Source organism: Anolis sagrei, chromosome X (assembly GCF_037176765.1).
Source record: "Anolis sagrei isolate rAnoSag1 chromosome X, rAnoSag1.mat, whole genome shotgun sequence".
NCBI lineage: Eukaryota > Metazoa > Chordata > Lepidosauria > Squamata > Dactyloidae > Anolis > Anolis sagrei.
The window spans coordinates 63,704,918-63,724,934 of NC_090034.1; the positions used below are offsets into that span (position 1 = coordinate 63,704,918).

Sequence of the window (20,017 nt, forward strand, 5' to 3'; positions counted from 1 at the left end):
AATAAATAATAGTCCACTTCAATGCAGTTGCGGATTTGACCATGGATCGAAAACCGAAAAGATATCACAAAAACTAACAGGCGAACTCCTAAAAACCTTTTGGCAGTTACATGAAGAATATGGAATAAAAGATGTATGGCAGGAATTGAATAAAGATGAAAAAGATTATATCTTTTACTTGGAGAGACACAAAACTTACTCTCAAATTGACAAGGACATCGAACAGTGTGTTGGAAATAATCTTAAAAATGGAAATACACCCAAAGATATTGTCAGACCACACCCCGATTTCAGAAAGTCCAGTAAATACAATGAGTAATTGTATGCAACCAATTGTTCAATCGAGACCCCAAGCGGCCCTTGGGCAGACATCGTAGTCAATGAGACGAACCTATGGTTACGCTATTCAGCCAGAAATGGAAAAGAAAAGCACAGGATCGTATGTTTTGGCAAATGGTAGATTTGCGTGAAGCCCAAAGGAGTGGATTAAAGACAAATAGACTAGAATAGAATAGTTCAATGGGCTAAGCTTTGCCTGTATCTGTGGATAGTCCAGATGATATCAATGAAAGCCCCCAAAACTCTCAATGATAGCAGGAAGTTTCACAATGAAATGGGAGCCTATCAATGGAAAAGGCTTTAGCTCATAAGTACGGGAGATATTTTATCAATGGGAATGGGGTGCACTTTGAATGCACGCCTACATTAAGCAGCTTTTTCCTGCTTCCCCAATCCATTGTGAGAAGATTAGTTAGAACAGGGATACGTGCCCAGGGACTAGGTAGTCTTCCAAAGGCAATTGCCATTAATACAATCTTAAGAGGATGAGGATACAGTCTGCTTGGCTTTGTTGAAATTGTGACACATAGCCTTTTTCTCTCTTATCTATACATATTTTGGTTTCATGTTATAACTCAGAGCCAATCTCAGCCCATTGGCCCACATTTTTCCCATTGTACCACTTGAATGCTATGATCTATATGTTGACCCCATTGAATCATTCATTTATTCCTTCACGTGTTCGTCTTACATTTCAATTTTCAAAATAATTTGCACATATTTGTCCTTAAATGCTCATCATTGGCACACGTTTGTATCTCAAATTCTGTCTTATTTTATTCAAACCCAGGACATTTTGTATCCATTTTAAATTTCCCATCAACTGTCTATGAATATGATGCCTACCTTTAAAAAACCCTTCCATTATTTCAATCCTATATAACTCGTTTTCTACAACCAACATGCCATGGTAAGTTATCCATTTATCTTGAACGTTTCAAGATGCTTTGGCTGTACTTCATAAAAAGAAAAACCAGCCTGTTTAGCAAACTTTGTAAGGACTGATTTGTAATCAGTAAGTGTTTGATTTTTATACCTATTTTATATCCCTATATACCCAGGTCACGTAAAAACCAAGTGTGAAAGTCCTTCAATGCTTATGAAATAAGAGTGCCAAGATATATTTTGGTGGTTTGTACATACAAGGTGTTCTGTTAATTAATAGGAAATTAGTAATTTGGCCAAAACTTAGAATCATAGAATCATAGAATCCTAGAGTTGGAAGAGACCTCATGGGCCATCCAGTCCAACCCCCTGCCAAGAAGCAGGAATATTGCATTCAAATCACCCCTGACAAATGGCCATCCAGCCTCTGCTTAAAAGCTTCCAAAGAAGGAGCCTCCACCACACTCCGGGGCAGAGAGTTCCACTGCTGAACGGCTCTCACAGTCAGGAAGTTCTTCCTCATGTTCAGATGGAATCTCATCTCTTGTAGTTTGAAGCCATTGTTCCTTGTCCTAGTCTCCAGGGAAGCAGAAAACAAGCTTGCTCCCTCCTCCCTGTGGCTTCCTCTCACATATTTATACATGGCTATCATATCCCCTCTCAGCCTTCTCTTCTTCAGGCTAAACATGCCCAGCTCCTTAAGCCGCTCCTCATAGGGCTTGTTCTCCAGACCTTTTATCATTTTAGTCGCTCTCCTCTGGACACATTCCAGCTTGTCAATATCTCTCTTGAATTGTGGTGCCCAGAACTGGACACAATATTCCAGATGTGGTCTAACCAAAACAGAATAGAGGGGTAGCATTACTTCCCTAGATCTAGACACTATGCTCCTATTGATGCAGGCCAAAATCCCATTGGCTTTTTTTGCCGCCACATCACTTTGTTGGCTCATGTTTAACTTGTTGTCCACGTTAAACATGAGCCAACAATGTGATGTGGCGGCAAAAAAACTCGTTTTCTACAACCAACATGCCATGGTAAGTTATCCATTTATCTTGAATGTTTCAAGATGCTTCGGCTGTACTTCATAAAAAGAAAAAACAGCCTGTTTAGCAAACTTTGCAAGGACAGATTTGTAATCAGTAAGTGTTTGATTTTTATACCTATTTTATATCCCTATATACCCAGGTCACGTAAAAACCAAGTGTGAAAGTCCTTCAATGCTTATGAAATAAGAGTGCCAAGATATATTTTGGTGGTTTGTACATACAAGGTGTTCTGTTAATTAATAGGAAATTAGTAATTTGGCCAAAACTTTTACATCAGCCTGAGGAAGAGAAGGCTGAGAGGGGATATGATAGCCATGTATAAATATGTGAGAGGAAGCCACAGGGAGGAGGGAGCAAGCTTGTTTTCTGCTTCCCTGGAGACTAGGATGCGGAACAATGGCTTCAAACTACAAGAGAGGAGATTCCATCTGAACATGAGGAAGAACTTCCTGACTGTGAGAGCCGTTCAGCAGTGGAACTCTCTGCCCCGGAGTGTGGTGGAGGCTCCTTCTTTGGAAGCTTTTAAACAGAAGCTGGATGGCCATCTGTCAGGGGTGATTTGAATGCAATATTTCTGCTTCTTGGCAGAATGGGGTTGGACTGGATGGCTCATGAGGTCTCTTCCAACTCTTAGATTCTATGATTCTATGATCAAGTATGCATGGCTTAAATATGGTTTTGGCTTTCTCAAAACTTGAGTGTGGGAGGGAAGGGAGACCATGTTGCTGAAACTTTTAGGAGATCTTAATAGAGTCCGCACTGATTTAAAAATCACCCTATGGGATAAGAAGGCTTAAGCCTGCAGGTTCAAACTGAGCCCAGAATAAGTAATATGATGCTGTGGGATCTACTTGGGTTAGCAGCTGTTAATGCTCAGCATGGAAGTTGTCTAGTTTACTGCTAGTCAAAATTATGGTCCCTTTTTCTAGCGATCCTTTAAAAACTCCTTCCAAAATGCACCCTGGGATGAATGATTATTACAAAGGCACCTACTTTGTTATAGTTTCTAGTTTTGGTGACTGAATGTATAGATCTATGCTGCAGCAGCTGCTGCTGCTTCTTCTTCTTCATTTAACATGATTTCATAGCTGGTGAGATAGGCTTATCTGTTCTCCTTTTTTCTATTTTGCTGTTCACACTCATCCATTAAGGCAGTGATTTTCAACCTGTGGGTCCCCAGATGTTTTGGCCTTCAACTCCCAGAAATCCTAACAGCTGGTAAACTGGCTGGGATTTCTGGGAGTTGTGGGCCAAAACACCTGGGGACCCACAGGTTGAGAACCACTGCATTAAGAGGTTCAAGAGGCAGTTCTTCTTTTATCGTGCCTGCTCCAGGGAGGTACACACAGCTTCAGTAGGATAGGATAGGATAGGATAGGATAGGATAGGATAGAGCAGAACAGCATTATTGCCACTTCAAGCCTTTTTGCACTTTTTACTAGAGACATGTGCAAAAAGTGCAAAAAAGGTTTGAAGTGGCAATAATGCTGTTTGCACTTTTTACTAGAGACATCATTACTGCTCAAGCAGGGAGCTTTGAGATGGTAGAACAGAAGCTTTCCGAAGCTCTGAGTGCTCTTACTGCCTATTACAGGGAAAACCAGCTGATCCCCAACCCATCTAAAACACAGACATGTGCCTTTCATCTCAAGAACAGAGAAGCATCCCGAGTTTTGAAGATCACCTGGGAAGGAATCCCACTGGAGCATTGCAGCGCACCCAAATACCTGGGAGTCACTCTGGACCGTGCTCTTACCTACAAGAAGCATTGCCTGAACATCAAGCAAAAAGTGGGTGCTGGAAACAATATCATGCGAAAGCTGACTGGCACAACCTGGGGATCACAACCAGATACAGTGAAGACATCTGCCCTTGCGCTGTGCTACTCTGCTGCTGAGTATGCATGCCCAGTGTGGAACACATCTCACCACACTAAAACTGTGGATGTGGCTCTTAATGAGACATGCCGCATTATCACGGGGTGTCTGCGCCCTACACCACTGGAGAAATTACACTGTCTAGCCGGTATCGCACCACCTGACATCCGCCGGGAAGTGGCAGCCAATAGTGAAAGGACCAAGGCAGAGACATCCCCAGCTCATCCCTTGTTTGGGTATCAGCCAGCACGTCAACGATTTAAATCCAGACATAGTTTTCTAAGATCTACAGAGACACTCGCTGGAACACCTCAGCAAGCGAGAGTCCAAAAGTGGCAGGCTCAAACCCAGAACCTCAACCAATGGCTGATACCAAATGAGAAACTCGCCCCTGGGCACACAGTGGACTGGGCGACTTGGAAGGCGCTGAACAGACTGCGTTCTGGCACCACAAGATGCAGAGCCAACCTTCAGAAATGAGGCTACAAAGTGGAATCCTCGACATGCGAGTGTGGAGAGGAGCAAACTACAGACCACCTGCTGCAATGCAACCTGAGCCCTGCCACATGCACCACGGACGACCTTTTTGCAGCAACACCAGAAGCACTCCAAGTGGCCAGATACTGGTCAAAGGACATTTAATCAACTACCAAACTCACATGTTTTGTATTTTCTCTGTTTGTTTGCTTTGTTCTGTTAGAAATGTAATATAATTGACTGGCTGCCCTGACACGAGAAATAAATACTAGAGACATTTTTACTAACACCAAAACTCTGTCTTTCTGTGGCCCTCCTTCCCCATCCTTCCAATTCTGACAATGATTTGAAAACTTCCAGCCGGACAGGGAAGTTTAGGTTTTGTTAAACGTAAAGGCAATTGGCTTGAATATGGTACCAATCCCTGGCACATTGGGAAAAAACTTTTTCATCCCCCATCACATATCTTGATTTTATTGCTGCGACTGTATTGTTTTGATTGTTTTAACTAGTTATAACTGTTGATGTTATATTGTAATTTTGTATATTTTATTTTGTGAATTGTTGGGCATCGAATTGTGCCTTTTCTAAGACGCCTTGAGTCCCGCCTAGGGGGTTGAGAAGGGCGGGGTAGAAGCACCCCAAATAAATAAATAAATAAATTGCACTGTTCTAGTTATGGCTTATATTTTGTGGGGCAATCGACACCACCTTCTAGCTAACCTAACAGGACAGTTGCCAGATTATTGCACTAACTCAGTTCATGTAAACCTTACAAAGCAAGGTTTGCAAGACGCACAGACCCTGCTCTTTTTCCTAATATGCCTGGAAACACTAAAGAGTGCTAGTAATCAAGGTCACTGTGATCCTACCAGGAGCAGCTGTAACTGGGACCCAGGCCACTTCCAACCAAAGTCAACAGCATGACTTCTATTGTTTGGCAGAGAACAAAGAACTTCATTACACCTTCAATACTTCAATGCACAGATATGCAACAATGATACCAAATCCCTGTCCTTCTGTCACATGGAATGTTTAGTTACCTAGGCCTTGTTGTCTTCGGTTTTTACCAATTACTAGGCCTTTGTTTCCCTGACAGAAGTTGTGCAGTTGAGCTGAAGACTGTGTGGGTCATTCAAGAATGAGGCACGATGAGAGTGGCTGAGCATCAACATCAACTCCAAGGTTATCCAGTAACATCCACTGATAAGTAGGACTCTGCACTTGCATCTGTCTGTTTCAGTGTCCTAGTCTAAGGACCTTCTCACGTTAGGAAATATTCTGTTTCTAAGACTGTTTGAGATGGGCCAAAACTAACAAAATGAAGTTCAACAGTGACAAATGCAAGATACTCCACTTTGGCAGGAAAAACGAAATGCAAAGATACAGAATGGGGGATGCCTCGCTCGAGAGCAGTACGTGTGAAAAAGATCTTTGAGTCCTCGTGGACAACAAGTTAAACATGAGCCAACAATGTGATGTGGTGGCAAAAAAAGCCAATGGGATTTTGGCCTGCATCAATAGGAGCATAGTGTTTGGATCTAAGGAAGTAATGCTACCCCTCTATTCTGCTTTGGTTAGGCCACACCTGGAATATTGTGTCCAATTCTGGGCACCACAATTCAAGAGAGATATTGACAAGCTGGAATGTGTCCAGAGGAGGGCGACTAAAATGATCAAGTGTCTGGAGAACAAGCCCTATGAGGAGCGGCTTAAGGAGCTGGGCATGTTTAGCCTGAGGAAGAGAAGGCTGAGAGGAGATATGATAGCCATGTATAAATATGTGAGAGGAAGCCACAGGGAGGAGGGAGCAAGCTTGTTTTCTGCTTCCCTGGAGACTATTTATTTATTTATTTGCTTTATTTCTATACCGCGTTTTTCAGCCTAATTAGGCGACTCAATGCGGTTTACACAATGCAGGTTATCACAACAATAAACAGTTAAAACACATCATACACAATAGCAAAATCCACAATTATTATCAATTCATGACGCCTCGATAACAGAGCAAAATCCATTCTCATAATCCTTGTGCCATTCCTATGTTCAATTTTACCGTCTTCCTATGTTCAATTGCACTGTTTAGCCAAACGCTTGCTCGTAGAGCCAGGTCTTAACCTTCTTCCGAAACGCCAGAAGCGAAGGAGCCTGTCTGATGTCAATGGGTAGGGCATTCCATAGCCGAGGGGCCACCACCGAGAAGGCCCTGTCTCTCGTCCCCGCCAACCATGCCTGTGACGCAGGCGGGACCAAGAGCAGGGCCTCCCCGGAAGATCTTAATGTCCGCGTCGGTTCATAGGTGGAGATGCGTTCAGAGAGGTAAGTGGGGCCGGAACCGTTTAGGGCTTTGTAGGCTAACGCCAGCACCTTGAATTGTGCCCGGTAGCAGATTGGCAGCCAGTGGAGCTGGCTCAACAGAGGAGTGGTATGCTCCCTGAGTGCCGCTCCTGTTAACAACCTGGCTGCCGAACGCTGGACCATCTGAAGCTTCCGGGCAGTCTTCAAGGGCAGCCCCACGTAGAGCGCGTTGCAGTAATCTATGCGGGATGTAACCAGAGCGTGGACTACTGTGGCCAAGTCAGACTTCCCGAGGTATGGGCGTGAAACAATGACTTCAAACTACAAGAGAGGAGATTCCATCTGAACATGATGAAGAACTTCCTGACTGTGAGAGCCGTTCAGAGTGTGGTGGAGGCTCCTTCTTTGGAAGCTTTTAAACAGAGGCTGGATGGCCATCTGTCAAGGGTGATTTGCATGCAAAATTCCTGCTTCTTGGCAGGGGGTTGGACTGAATGGCCCATGAGGTCTCTTCCAAGTCTTTGATTCTATGATTCTGAACGGGTCCCATCACATGACATTTGCCCCATCCTGTCAGTATTCTGTCGGAATCCGTCTGCAAAGTGTTGCAAAAACAGATTATTTGCAGACGGAATTCTAATATATACTACAGATTATTCCGTTGCTGATGCACTGTTTCTGCATGTGATAGGAAAATCTGCATGCATCCCATCAGCGATGCTATTTTAAAAATATGGGATGCATACTGATATAAACGGATGACATCCCACTGTGATAAGGGCCTAATTCTCCAATTACTAGACCACCATAAATACTCCTGGGCAGGGCCGTAGCCAGAAAAAAAATTCGGGGAGGGTTGACAATTTGGGGGGGGGGTGAAAATTTCGGGGGGGGGGTGAAAATTTATGGGGGGGGGGGAGGTTGAACCCTGCCTCCTAGCTCACGCTGAAGCAAAGAGCACAGCAGGGGGCAGAGCAGCCTTCAATAGCCTGCAGCTCCACCCCTGTCAACCACCTCCACCAAGTCTGGCCTCCTTAATGAGAGCATTCACACACACACCCCAACTTGGTTGCTTTGGTACATCGGCTATTGCTGCAAGTAATGACAGTGTGAATAAATTGTCAATATTTGCTTGAGATAGTGCTTAAAGTTCTGGAGGGACTCTTGATTTTTTGCATCTCATAGACTTAGCATGGGGATTTGGTTAACCAGTTAAAATTCATGAGTAAACCAGGTTTTTTTAAAAAAATCTGAAACATTTCGGGAGGGGTTTGAACCGCTAAAACCACCCCCTCGCTACAGGCCTGCTCCTGGGTATAGCGCTGTATCTTTGGTAATAAAACAACCATCATGGACATATGACTACAGTGAGGCTGAATTTTGCTAATACCTAAGCTGTGTAGAACGATATGTCAACTCAAGACTGTCAATGGCAATATAATTCTGCCTCCGTGATCATGTATAATGGCTCATCCTCTCAAATAGCAAAAAAGGAACCATGCCTTCCATCACCATGTCAACAATGAGGGACAGAAAAGGCAGCAGCAGGGAAGCAACACCTCCTGGTCGCCATGGCAACAGTAACATCCTGCCAAGCCTGCCTCTGAAATCACACGAGAAAGGAGAAGAGGAAGTAGAAAGGAGAACGGCTAGTCTGGAGAGCAGCCGAGGCCAAGCCTGCTCCTGCGTGGGGCATGGGAAGGAATAGGAGGAGTGGAATCATCCCTCTCCCACTTGCCTTGGGTTTGCAGGCAAAGGCTTGCAGGCCCAGGAGTCAGAAGAATGAATGGAAGTATCACTTTGTGTCTGTCCTCCGAGAAAGCAAATGTGTGGAACCCCTTTTGGATACTCTCAATAGTATGCCCCTGAAAAAAAGTTGATTCCGTTCAGAAGTCAGGCTTTGGACTCAAGAATCGTGCAATTATTTCCTGTACCAGTCATTAGGTAAAGGTAAAGGTAGTCCCCTGAGATTAAGTCCAGTCATGTCTGACTCTGGGGTGTGGTGCTCATCTCCATTTCTAAGCCGAAGAGCCAGCGTTGCCCGTAGACACCTCCAAGGTCATGTGGCCAGCATGACTGCATGGAACGCTGTTACCTTCCCGCCAGAGCAGTACCTATTGATCTACTCACATTTGCATGTTTTCGAACTGCTAGGTTGACAGAAGCTAGGGCTGACAGCGGAAGCTCACGCCGCTCTCCGGAATCGAACCTGCGACCTTTCGATCAACAAGCTCAGCAGCTCAGTGCTTTAACCCACTCTGCCACCGAAGGACCCGTCATTACATGACTTGAAATGAGGGTATCTTGCAATTCAACTGCTGGAGATATAGTAGTCATAATAGTAGTATTACTTACTAGCTATGACTATCTCACAGTCCTGGGGTTGTTTCTCTTCCTGCTGGGAAGTAAACAAATCCCTCTCACTAACAAAGTTGTTATCCCCATTACCAGCAACTGCTATGTTGCTTAGTCACACAAATGCTCTGGCCAAGTATCCAGCAGCAGTCCAGGAAGAGATCACACTCAAGGAACACAGGGCACGCAATGGCGTGATTAAGTGCCAAAGTGGATTAGCGCTTTGGCTAATACTGTTTCATCTTGAATTTAATTCTTTGTCTGGTGAACGACTATAAAAATTAACAATGCAGTTATTAAAATATACCATATACAGAGGCGGCCCTAGGTAATTTTCAATGGTAAGCAAACAGTATTTTGGCGCCCCCCCCCCCCCTCCCCCCAAGCAATCATTGATATATATTTTCTGTTTGCCGTGTGAGTTCTGTGTGCCATATTTGGTTCAATTCCATCATTGGTGGAGTTCAGAATGCTCTTTGATTTTAGGTGAACTATACATCCCAGTAACTACACTTGCCGCACTTGCTCCCTTGCCTGGCCCGCTTTGGGTCCGGAGGCATGCCTGAAGACCAAAAGTCACCTCTTCTCCTGACTTTCTCCTCAGCCATTGGGACCAAGAGAGAGATAGAGGTGGAGATGCCCACCTTTCCTGAAGGTAGGCGCAAAAACAAAGGAGGGAGCGGAGGTGGGAGATACCTCCAGCTGGAGGGTCTCTCTCGCTCTCTCTCTCTCTCTCTCTCGGCCCCAATGGCTGAAGAGAAAGTAAAGAGAAGAGGCAACTTTTGGTGCGTACGCTGGGGTCTTCAGACACGCCAGGCGCAGCGGCTCCGGCCCTTGGCCCACCCGCGAATTGGGGAGAGGAGAGGAGGCGGGTGGAGCGCTGGAGGATCGGGAAAGGGAGCCAGTCATGGGGAAGGGATCGAATGCGGAGAACAATTGAGCGCCGGCTCTACTCGCGCACCCGGTGGCCGGGTGGAGCAGGAACAAGAGGGGCTAGGCGAGGCTCAAGGGCCCGGCCCCTTTGGGAAGAGGATCGCCCAGGAGCAAGGCAAGAAAGCCGAGGCTCCCCCCGGACTGCTAGGGCTGTTGTGAGCTGAGGGGGTGCTCTTCAAGTGGCGGTCAAGGTGCATTTACAGAGGCGCCACTGCGCCCCTGGCAAAAAAAGTGTTCTGCGACCACTTACTTTGCGTAATGGACGAGCCGCCCCTGACCATATACAATAATACTGTATTTAATGCATTTGATGTTATTAAACACCAGGTGCAGTATCACGTATGAATGCCTCCTCCCCTGGATGAAGAGCCAAACACAGTTCACAAATCTTCCTCCTCTCTTTCAGGTTAAGCATAGGTTCATGTGTTGCCCAAATATTAAACTGTGATGCTATAATTTGTATTGTTGAAGGCTTTCATGGTCGGAATCACTGGGTTGTTGTAGGTTTTTCGGGCTGTATGGCCATGTTCTAGAAGCATTCTCTCCTGACAGTTCTCCTGCATCTGTGGCAGGCATCCTCAGAGGCTGTGAGATCTCACAACCTCTGAGAATGCCTGCCACAGATGCAGGCGAAACGTCAGGAGAGAATGCTTCTAGAACATGACCATACAGTCCAAAAAACCTATAACAAGAAAATGCTATGAAAATGCTCTGCCAAACCATCTTTGTCAAAAAGAGCTTCAGCTTTGAGTCTCCTTGTGGAGAAAAAAAGCGGGGTTCAAAGAGACACAAGGATAGTAATAATAGTATTTCAACAAGCCACAGTTGCAATCTTAATCCCAGGCTCACTGGGGTTTGTTCTTAAAACATAGCTTTCATAATCGCAAGGTTAAGTGAAACTCAGTATTCATTCTAATATCATTTTGTTCTGTCTCCCAGTCCTGTATGATGATATTCCGGCTGGAGGGTAATAGCCATCCTCTTGTTTACCAAGAGCACAATAAACACCTGAACAAGAACAATGGGCTCAGGTGACTTTTATCAGAGACAGGTTAAAAAGACAATGAGTGCAGTATTTGTTGTTTTTTTTTAAAAAAAATACATCATTTGTTTATAGATCAAAGCCTAGCAGGAAATGGTCAAGGGATGAGAAGAGAGAGAAAAATGCACCATCCCCAAGACTGAATTCACAAGACTAACCAAAAACAGCCTTTGCTTACATTGCATCTGCCGTGCCTCTTATTATGCAATAACTGGACCAATTCAAGGGGCCAAATTGTGTGCTCTGGTGCCTTCAGACTTTTTTCGAGCCTTCCTCAGAGGACAGTCCTCTGCAGTCACTGCTGCAATCACAGCTTTGCACTTTCCTTGAAACCCAGTAGAAAGGTCTTGCTTTTAAAGAAGAGAGGTAAGCCGGCACTGCAGACGTGAGGTTGCTTGGGAAAGGGGGCCTGTTTTGCTCAGCAAAAGCTGCAGGTCACCTGCCTGAAGGACGAGACCTAGGAATCAAGAGGATGCCCAACACAACACTGCTGCCCAAGAGATAATACGACAGACAGACAAGGAGAAACAATCATAGGAGTATCGGCAGGAAATGGACGGACAATGAAAGGGAGACTAAGGTGTCCAGGCTGAGCTGGGCCTCTGTTAGGAGGCACCTGATGTGGCTAGCCAGCATCGGCCGTGTGCTTGCTCCCCAGCCATAGATTGCGGCCAAGTCCCTGTCAATCATATTTTGCAGACCAACAATAGGGCTTGAAAGCTGAAGGGAAATGCATCTATGCTGTTTCCCTTCTTTTGCAGGTAATGCCTTCCCGACACAGACACCGGGGAAATAAATGCTGCCTGTCCCAAGCAGTGACAAGGCATTCCAGCTCTTTTCCAGGCCACTTTCTCGGAGAGATTACTGCTGTGCTGCTGCTGCAGGAAGCGGTGTGATGTCCTTCCCCTGGAGCAAGCACGGAACAGGTTCACCAAGCTCTTGCTGCCTCCTCAGGCTCCCCAGGGTCAAGCCTGGCACACATACCCCTCGTGACCATCTTCAAATACTGGTGGTGGGAGGGAGGGTGATGGAAGTTGCAGTCCACCTACATGATCACATTCTTATTATTGTTATGATATTTCTCCCAAGCAGGCATGTAGCCGGGGGGGGGGGGGGGGCTCGGGGGGCTTCACCCCCCCCCCCCGAAATTCTCATGGTGGTTCGCGAAAAGGCCTTACTGGTGCATTATTTAAACTGTTATGTTTATTCATATCATGATCTGATCACCATACTCAATATATCCCATATGCATGGGGGTATTGGCAAGAATAGAATTGGCAAGAGCAAGAATAGGGCTCCACAGCCACATACGGACCCACAAGAATATTGGAAGACAATCATCCTCGGAAAGCGAGGGATCGCCTAAGTCAAGTAAGTCAAGAAATTGGGGTAATGATACAAAAGGTTTGCTAGGCTAGACCCTCTTTCACTCAGACTCAGCCCCCCCCCGAAACTCAGCCCCCCCGAAACCCCCACTGAAAAAAATTCAGCCAGCCCCACACCCCCCCCCCCCCGCCCAAAACGAAATCCTGGCTACGGACCTGCTCCCAAGGAAGTTTGCGGGGAAGGTTAGGAGCAATCATCACAGAATCATAGAGTTGGAAGAGACCTCGTGGGCTATCCAGTCCAACCCCCGGCAAGAAGCAGGACAATCTCATTCAAAGCACCCCCAACAGATGGCCATCCAGCCTCTGTTTCAAAGCCTCCACAGAAGAAGCCTCCACCACAGAGTTGTGGGGGAACAGAGTTGGAATTGATGGCCTTAAGTATTTTCTGTTGGTAATGGGGTTTCTGTGTGGGAAGTTTGCCCCGATTCTGTCATTCGTGGGGTTCAGAATGAATCATAGAATCATAGAATCATAGAGTTGGAAGAGACCTCATGGGCCATCCAGTCCAACCCCCTGCCAAGAAGCAGGAATATTGCATTCAAATCACCCCTGGCAGATGGCCATCCAGCCTCTGTTTAAAAGCTTCCAAAGAAGGAGCCTCCACCACACTCCAGGGCAGTGAGTTCCACTGCTGAACAGCTCTCACAGTCAGGAAGTTCTTCCTAATGTTCAGGTGGAAACTCCTTTCCTGTAGTTTGAAGCCATTGTTCCATTGCATCCTAGTCTCCAGGGAAGCAGAAAACAAGCTTGCTCCCTCCTCCCTATGACTTCCCCTCACATATTTTTACATGGCTATCATGTCTCCTCTCAGTCTTCTCTTCTACAGGCTAAACATGCCCAGCTCTTTATGCTGCTCCTCATAGGAATTTTTTCCAGACCCTTGATCATTTAGTCGCTCTTCTCTGGACATATTCCAGCTTGTCAATATCTCCCTTCAATTGTGGTGCCCAGAATTGGACACAATATTCCAAGTGTGGTCTGACCAAGAGACTAGACTGGCCAAAATCCCATCGGCTTTTTTAGCTGCAGCATCTAATTGTTGGCTCATGTTTAACTTGTTGTCCACAAGGACTCTGAGATGTTTTTCACATGTACTGCTCTCGAGACACGCATCCCGCATTCTGTATCTTTGCATTCTGCTCCTGTCTTCATCATCATCATCATCATCATCATTATTAACTATCTGATTACTATTATTATATTATGTATTATATTACTATATTATTACATTATATTACAACTATATTATTATATTATTACTATTATTATATATCAATGTATCATATTACTATATTATTATTATTATTATTATTATTTATTACGAGTCTCTCCTAAAGGAAGTTTTCAGGGTAGGTTAGAATGTATAATTGCTTTTATTATTATTATTTTACTATATTATTATTATACTATCACATTAGGACCTATTATTATTGTACTATAGTACTATTTTATTATTATTATGTTATCACATTATGATTAATTATATTCTTATATTACATTAGGACCTATTATTATTATTAATTATATGATTTCTATTATTATATTAGATATTGTGTTGTATGAATAAATTATTATATGACTATTCTTACATATTATTGCATGATATTACTATATTATTATTATTATTATTATTATTATTATTAATTACAAGTCTCTCCCAAAGGAAGTTTGCAGGGTAGGTCAGAACGTATAATTACTATTATTATTATACAATATTATTATTATACTATCACATTAAGACCTATTATTATTGGACTATAAGGTAAAGGTAGTCCCCAGTCATGTCTGACTCTGGGGTATGGTGCTCATCTCCATTTCAAAGCCGAAGAGCCAGCGTTGTCCGTAGACACCTCCAAGGTCATGTGGCCGGCATGACTGCATGGAGCGCCGTTACCTTCCCGCCGGAACGGTACCTATTGATCTACTCACATTTGCATGTTTTCGAACTGCTAGGTTGGCAGAAGCTAGGGCTGACAGCGGAAGCTTATGCCGCTCCCCATAATCGAACCTGCGACCTTTCGATCAACAAGCTCAGCAGCTCAGTGCTTTAACCCACTGCGCCACTGAGGGCTCCTTATTGGACTATATTACTATATTATTATTATTATTATTATTATTATGCTATCACATTATGATTAATTATATTATTATATCAGTATCACATTAGGACATATTATTATTAATGATATCATTTCTATTATTATATGATATATTGTTGTGTTGTATGAATAAATTATGATCATGTTACTATTCTTACATATTATTGCATTGTATTACTATATCATTATTATTTATTACAAGTCTCTCCTAAAGGAAGTTCGCAGGGAAGGCCAGAACGTATCATTACTATATTATTATTTTACTATATTATTATTATTATTATTATTATTATTATGCTATCACATTATGATTAATTATATTATTATATCAGTATCACATTAGGACATATTATTATTATTGATATGATTACTATTATTATATGATATATTATTGTGTTGTATGAATAAACTATTATTATATTACTATTATTACATATTATTGCATTATATTACTATATTATTATTATTATTATGCTATCACATTATGATTAATTATATTATTATATCAATATCACATTAGGACATATTATTATTAATGATATGATTACTATCATTATATGATGTATATTATCGTGTTGTATGAATAAATTATTATTATATTACTATTCTTACATATTATTGCATTATATTACTATATTATTATTATTTATTACAAGAATCTCCTAAAGGAAGTTCGCAGGCTAGGTCAGAACATATAATTACTATATTATTATTTTACTATATTATTATTATACTATAACATTAGGACCTATTATTATTGGAGTATATTACTATATTATTATTATTATTATTATTATTATTGTATTGTCGAAGGCTTTCATGGCCGGAATCACTGGTTTGTTGTAGGTTTTTTCGGGCTGTATGGCCATGGTCTAGAGGCATTCTCTCCTGACGTTTTGCCTGCACTTTGGCAAGCATCCTCACTACCTCTGTCAGGCCATTATATGCTAATCAAGGTGGTCAGTTGAAACATTCACACCAGAGTCCTTTGTCTCACCCTGGTCATATCCATATTATATGATATATATAAACCCTTTTTTCCTAGTTCCAACAGACCTCACTACCTCTGAGGATGCTTGCCAAAGTGCAGGCGACACATCAGGAAAGAATGCCTCTAGACCATGGCCATACAGACTGAAAAAACCTACAACACACCGTTATTATTATTATTATTATGCTATCACATTATGATTAATTATATTATTATATCAGTATCACATTAGGACATACTATTATTATTGATATGTATTGTCGAAGGCTTTCATGGCTGGAATCACTAGGTTCTTGTGGGCTTTTTCGGCTATAGGGCCATGTTCTAGAGGCATTTCTCCTGACGTTTCACCTGCATCTATGGCAAGCATCCTCAGAGGTGAGGTCTCACCTCACCTCTGAGGATGCTTGCCATAGATGCAGGCGAAACGTCAGGAGAAATGCCTCTAGAACATGGCCATATAGCCCGAAAAAACCCACAAGAACTGAATGATATGATTACTATTATTATATGATATATTATTGTGTTGTACGAATAAATTATTATCATATTACTATTCTTACATATTATTGCATTATATCACTATATTATTATGATTTATTACAAGTCTCTCCTAAAGGAAGTTCGCAGGGAAGGTCAGAACGTATAATTACTATTATTATTATTATACTATATTATTATTATACTATCACATTAGGACCTATTATTATTGGTCTATATTACTATATTATTATTATTATTATTGTGCTATCACATTATGATTAATTGTATTATATCAGTATCACATTAGGACATATTATTAATGATATGATTACTATTATTATATGATATATTATTGTGTTGTATGAATAAATTATTACATATTATTGCATTATATTACTATATTATTATTATTTATTACAAGTCTCTCCTAAAGGAAGTTCGCAGGGTAAGTCAGAACGTATAATTACTATATTATTATTTTACTATATTATTATTATACTATCACATTACGACCTATTATTATTGGACTATATTACTATATTGTTATTATTATTATTATTATTATTATTATATCAGTATCACATTAGGACATATTATTATCAATGATATGATTTCTATTATTATATGATATATTATCGTGTTGTATGAATAAATTATGATCATATTACTATTCTTACATATTATTGCATTATATCACTATATTATTATTATTTATTACAAGTCTCTCCTAAAGGAAGTTCGCAGGGTAGGTCAGAACGTATACTTACAATATTATTGTTTTACTATATTGTTATTATACTATCTCATTAGGACCTATTATTATTGGACTATATTACTATATTATTATTATTATTATTATTATTATTATTGTATTGTCGAAGGCTTTCATGGCCGGAATCACTGGTTTGTTGTAGGTTTTATCGGGCTGTATGGCCATGGTCTAGAGGCATTCTCTCCTGACGTTTCGCCTGCACTTTGGCAAGCATCCTCACTACCTCTGAGGATCCTTGCAGGCGAATTATATTATTATATCAGTATCACATTAGGAGATACTATTATTAATGATATGATTACTATTATTATATGATATATGATTGTGTTGTATGAATACATTAATAATATATTACTATTATTACATATTATTGCATTATATTACTATATTATTATTATTATTATTATTATTATGCTATCACATTATGATGAATTATATTATTATATCAGTCTCACATTAGGACATACTATTATTAATGATATGATTACTATTATTATATGATATATTATTGTGTTGTATGAATAAATTATGATCATATTACTATTCTTACATATTATTGCATTATATTACTATATTATTATTATTTATTACAAGTCTCTCCTAAAGGAAGTTCGCAGGGAAGGTCAGAATGTATAATTACTATATTATTATTATTATTATGCTATCACATTATGATTAATTATATTATTATATCAGCATCACATTAGGACATATTATTATTATACTATCACATTAGGACCTATTATTATTGGACTATATTACTATATTATTCTTATTATTATTATTATTATGCTATCGCATTATGATTAATTACATTATTATATCAGTCTCACATTAGGACATACTATTATCAATGATATGATTGTCGAAGGCTTTCATGGCTGGAATCACTAGGTTCTTGTGAGTTTTTTCGGGCTATAGGGCCATGTTCTAGAGGCATTTCTCCTGACGTTTCGCCTGCATCTATGGCAAGCATCCTCAGAGGTGAGGTCTCACGAATAAATTATGATCATATTACTATTCTTACATATTATTGCATTATATCACTATATTATTATGATTTATTACAAGTCTCTCCTAAAGGAAGTTCGCAGGGAAGGTCCGAACGTATAATTACTATATTATTATTTTACTATATTATTATTATACTATCTCATTAGGACCTATTATTATTGGAGTATATTACTATATTACTATATTATTATTATTATTATTATTATGCTATCACATTATGATTAATTATGATTAGGACATACTATTATTATACTATCACATTAGGGCCTATTATTATTGGACTATTTTACTATATTATTATTATTATTATACTATCACATTATGATTAATTATGATTAGGACATACTATTATTATACTATCACATTAGGACCTATTATTATTGGACTATTTTACTATATTATTATTATTATTATGCTATCACATTATGATTAATTATGATTAGGACATACTATTATTATACTATCACATTAGGACCTATTATTATTGGACTATTTTACTATATTATTATTATTATTATGCTATCACATTATGATTAATTATGATTAGGACATACTATTATTATACTATCACATTAGGACCTATTATTATTGGACTATTTTACTATATTATTATTATTATTATACTATCACATTATGATTAATTATATTATTATATCAGTATCACATTAGGACATACGATTATTAATGATATGTTTTCTATTATTATTGTGATATTATTGTGATATATGATATATTATTGTGTTGTATGAATAAATTATTATATTACTATTACATATTATTGCATTATATTCTTCTTAAAGTATCATAATAGGACATTATTCCTATATTATATTATTCCTATTCTTTTTGCATTCTATAGTCTTGGATTCTATTACTGTATTGTTATGATACTGTCAGGTTAGGGTATTATTTCTATTAGTACTAAATGATGAGGAGGAGGAGGAGGAGGAGGAGAGTCCCTCCCAGGGGCGGGCTGGTGTTGTCACTGCTCCCCCCCCCCCCAAAAAATGCCCATCCCTGTCCGCTGCAGGTGGGGCCGAAGCGCGCGAGCCCTCCCGTGCTGCAGGTGCGGCGTGGCGCGGCTGTGTGCGCGCGGAAGCCTGCTCGGTGCTTACCTGCGGGCGGGCTGGTGGAGAAGGCAGTCTTCCTCTGCTGTTCTTGAGGGGGGGAACCTGGGCGGCCCCCCTGCTCCTCTGTGCCTTCCTTCCTTCCTGCCTGCCTGGCTTCCTTGCTTGGCGCGGAGGGAGAGTGCCTGCCTGCCTGCTTGCCTGCCTGTCAGAAGGAGAAGGAGCTCAGCCCGGGCGGAGGGACGGAGGAAGGGAGGGAGGGCGCCGCGTGTGAGCATGCTCCGCCCGGAACCAGCCCTCCCTCGCTCGGCTTCGCGGTGGAAGTCATCCAGGCACAAGGCGGCGGCGAAGGAGGAGGAGGAATCTGAAGGGGAGCTGCCTCTTCCTGCCGCCTCCGAGCAGCGGATGGGCAGCCAGCATCCTCCTCTCCTCCCTCCTCTTCGCCCGGAGGGAGGGAGGGAGGGCGGGCTGGCCCCGTCCGCTGCGCCCGAGGCAGAGCTGGAGGAGGAGGGGCGGCCGAGCGAGGCGTCACCGCTCCCCCACGAAGCGCCTCAGCCGCGCCACGCATTTTGACACCGACATGACACACTGCCCATGCACACAGACAGACCTAGACGTACACACACATACACACAAGTATTACGTACTAGCTGTCCCCTGCCAGGCCTTGCTGTGGCCCAGTCTAGTGATCTGGAAAATAAAGGAATGAGAAAGTCAGTTCTTGTGGGTTTTTTCGGGCTATATGGCCATGTTCTAGAGGCATTTCTCCTGACGTTTCGCCTGCATCTATGGCAGGCTTCCTCAGAGGTCTTGGACCTCTGAGGAAGCCTGCCATAGATGCAGGCGAAACGTCAGGAGAAATGCCTCTAGAACATGGCCAGATAGCCCGAAAAAACCCACAAGAACTGAGTGATTCCGGCCATGAAAGCCTTCGACAATACATTGAAT

At 41.6% G+C, this 20,017-nt stretch overlaps 1 protein-coding gene across 4 annotated transcripts in view; it reads right to left on the reverse strand.

Moving 5' to 3' along the window:
• The window catches only part of HIVEP3 (HIVEP zinc finger 3), a 182,260-nt gene extending 162,732 nt beyond the window's left edge, over positions 1–19,528 (reverse strand). For all 4 annotated transcript variants that reach the window (XM_067473636.1, XM_067473637.1, XM_067473639.1 and 1 more), the window contains exon 1: positions 19,118–19,528. The gene's annotated coding sequence lies outside the window, so the exon portion shown is untranslated. The remainder of the gene's footprint in view (positions 1–19,117) is intronic.
• Between the last annotated feature and the right edge of the window lie 489 nt (positions 19,529–20,017).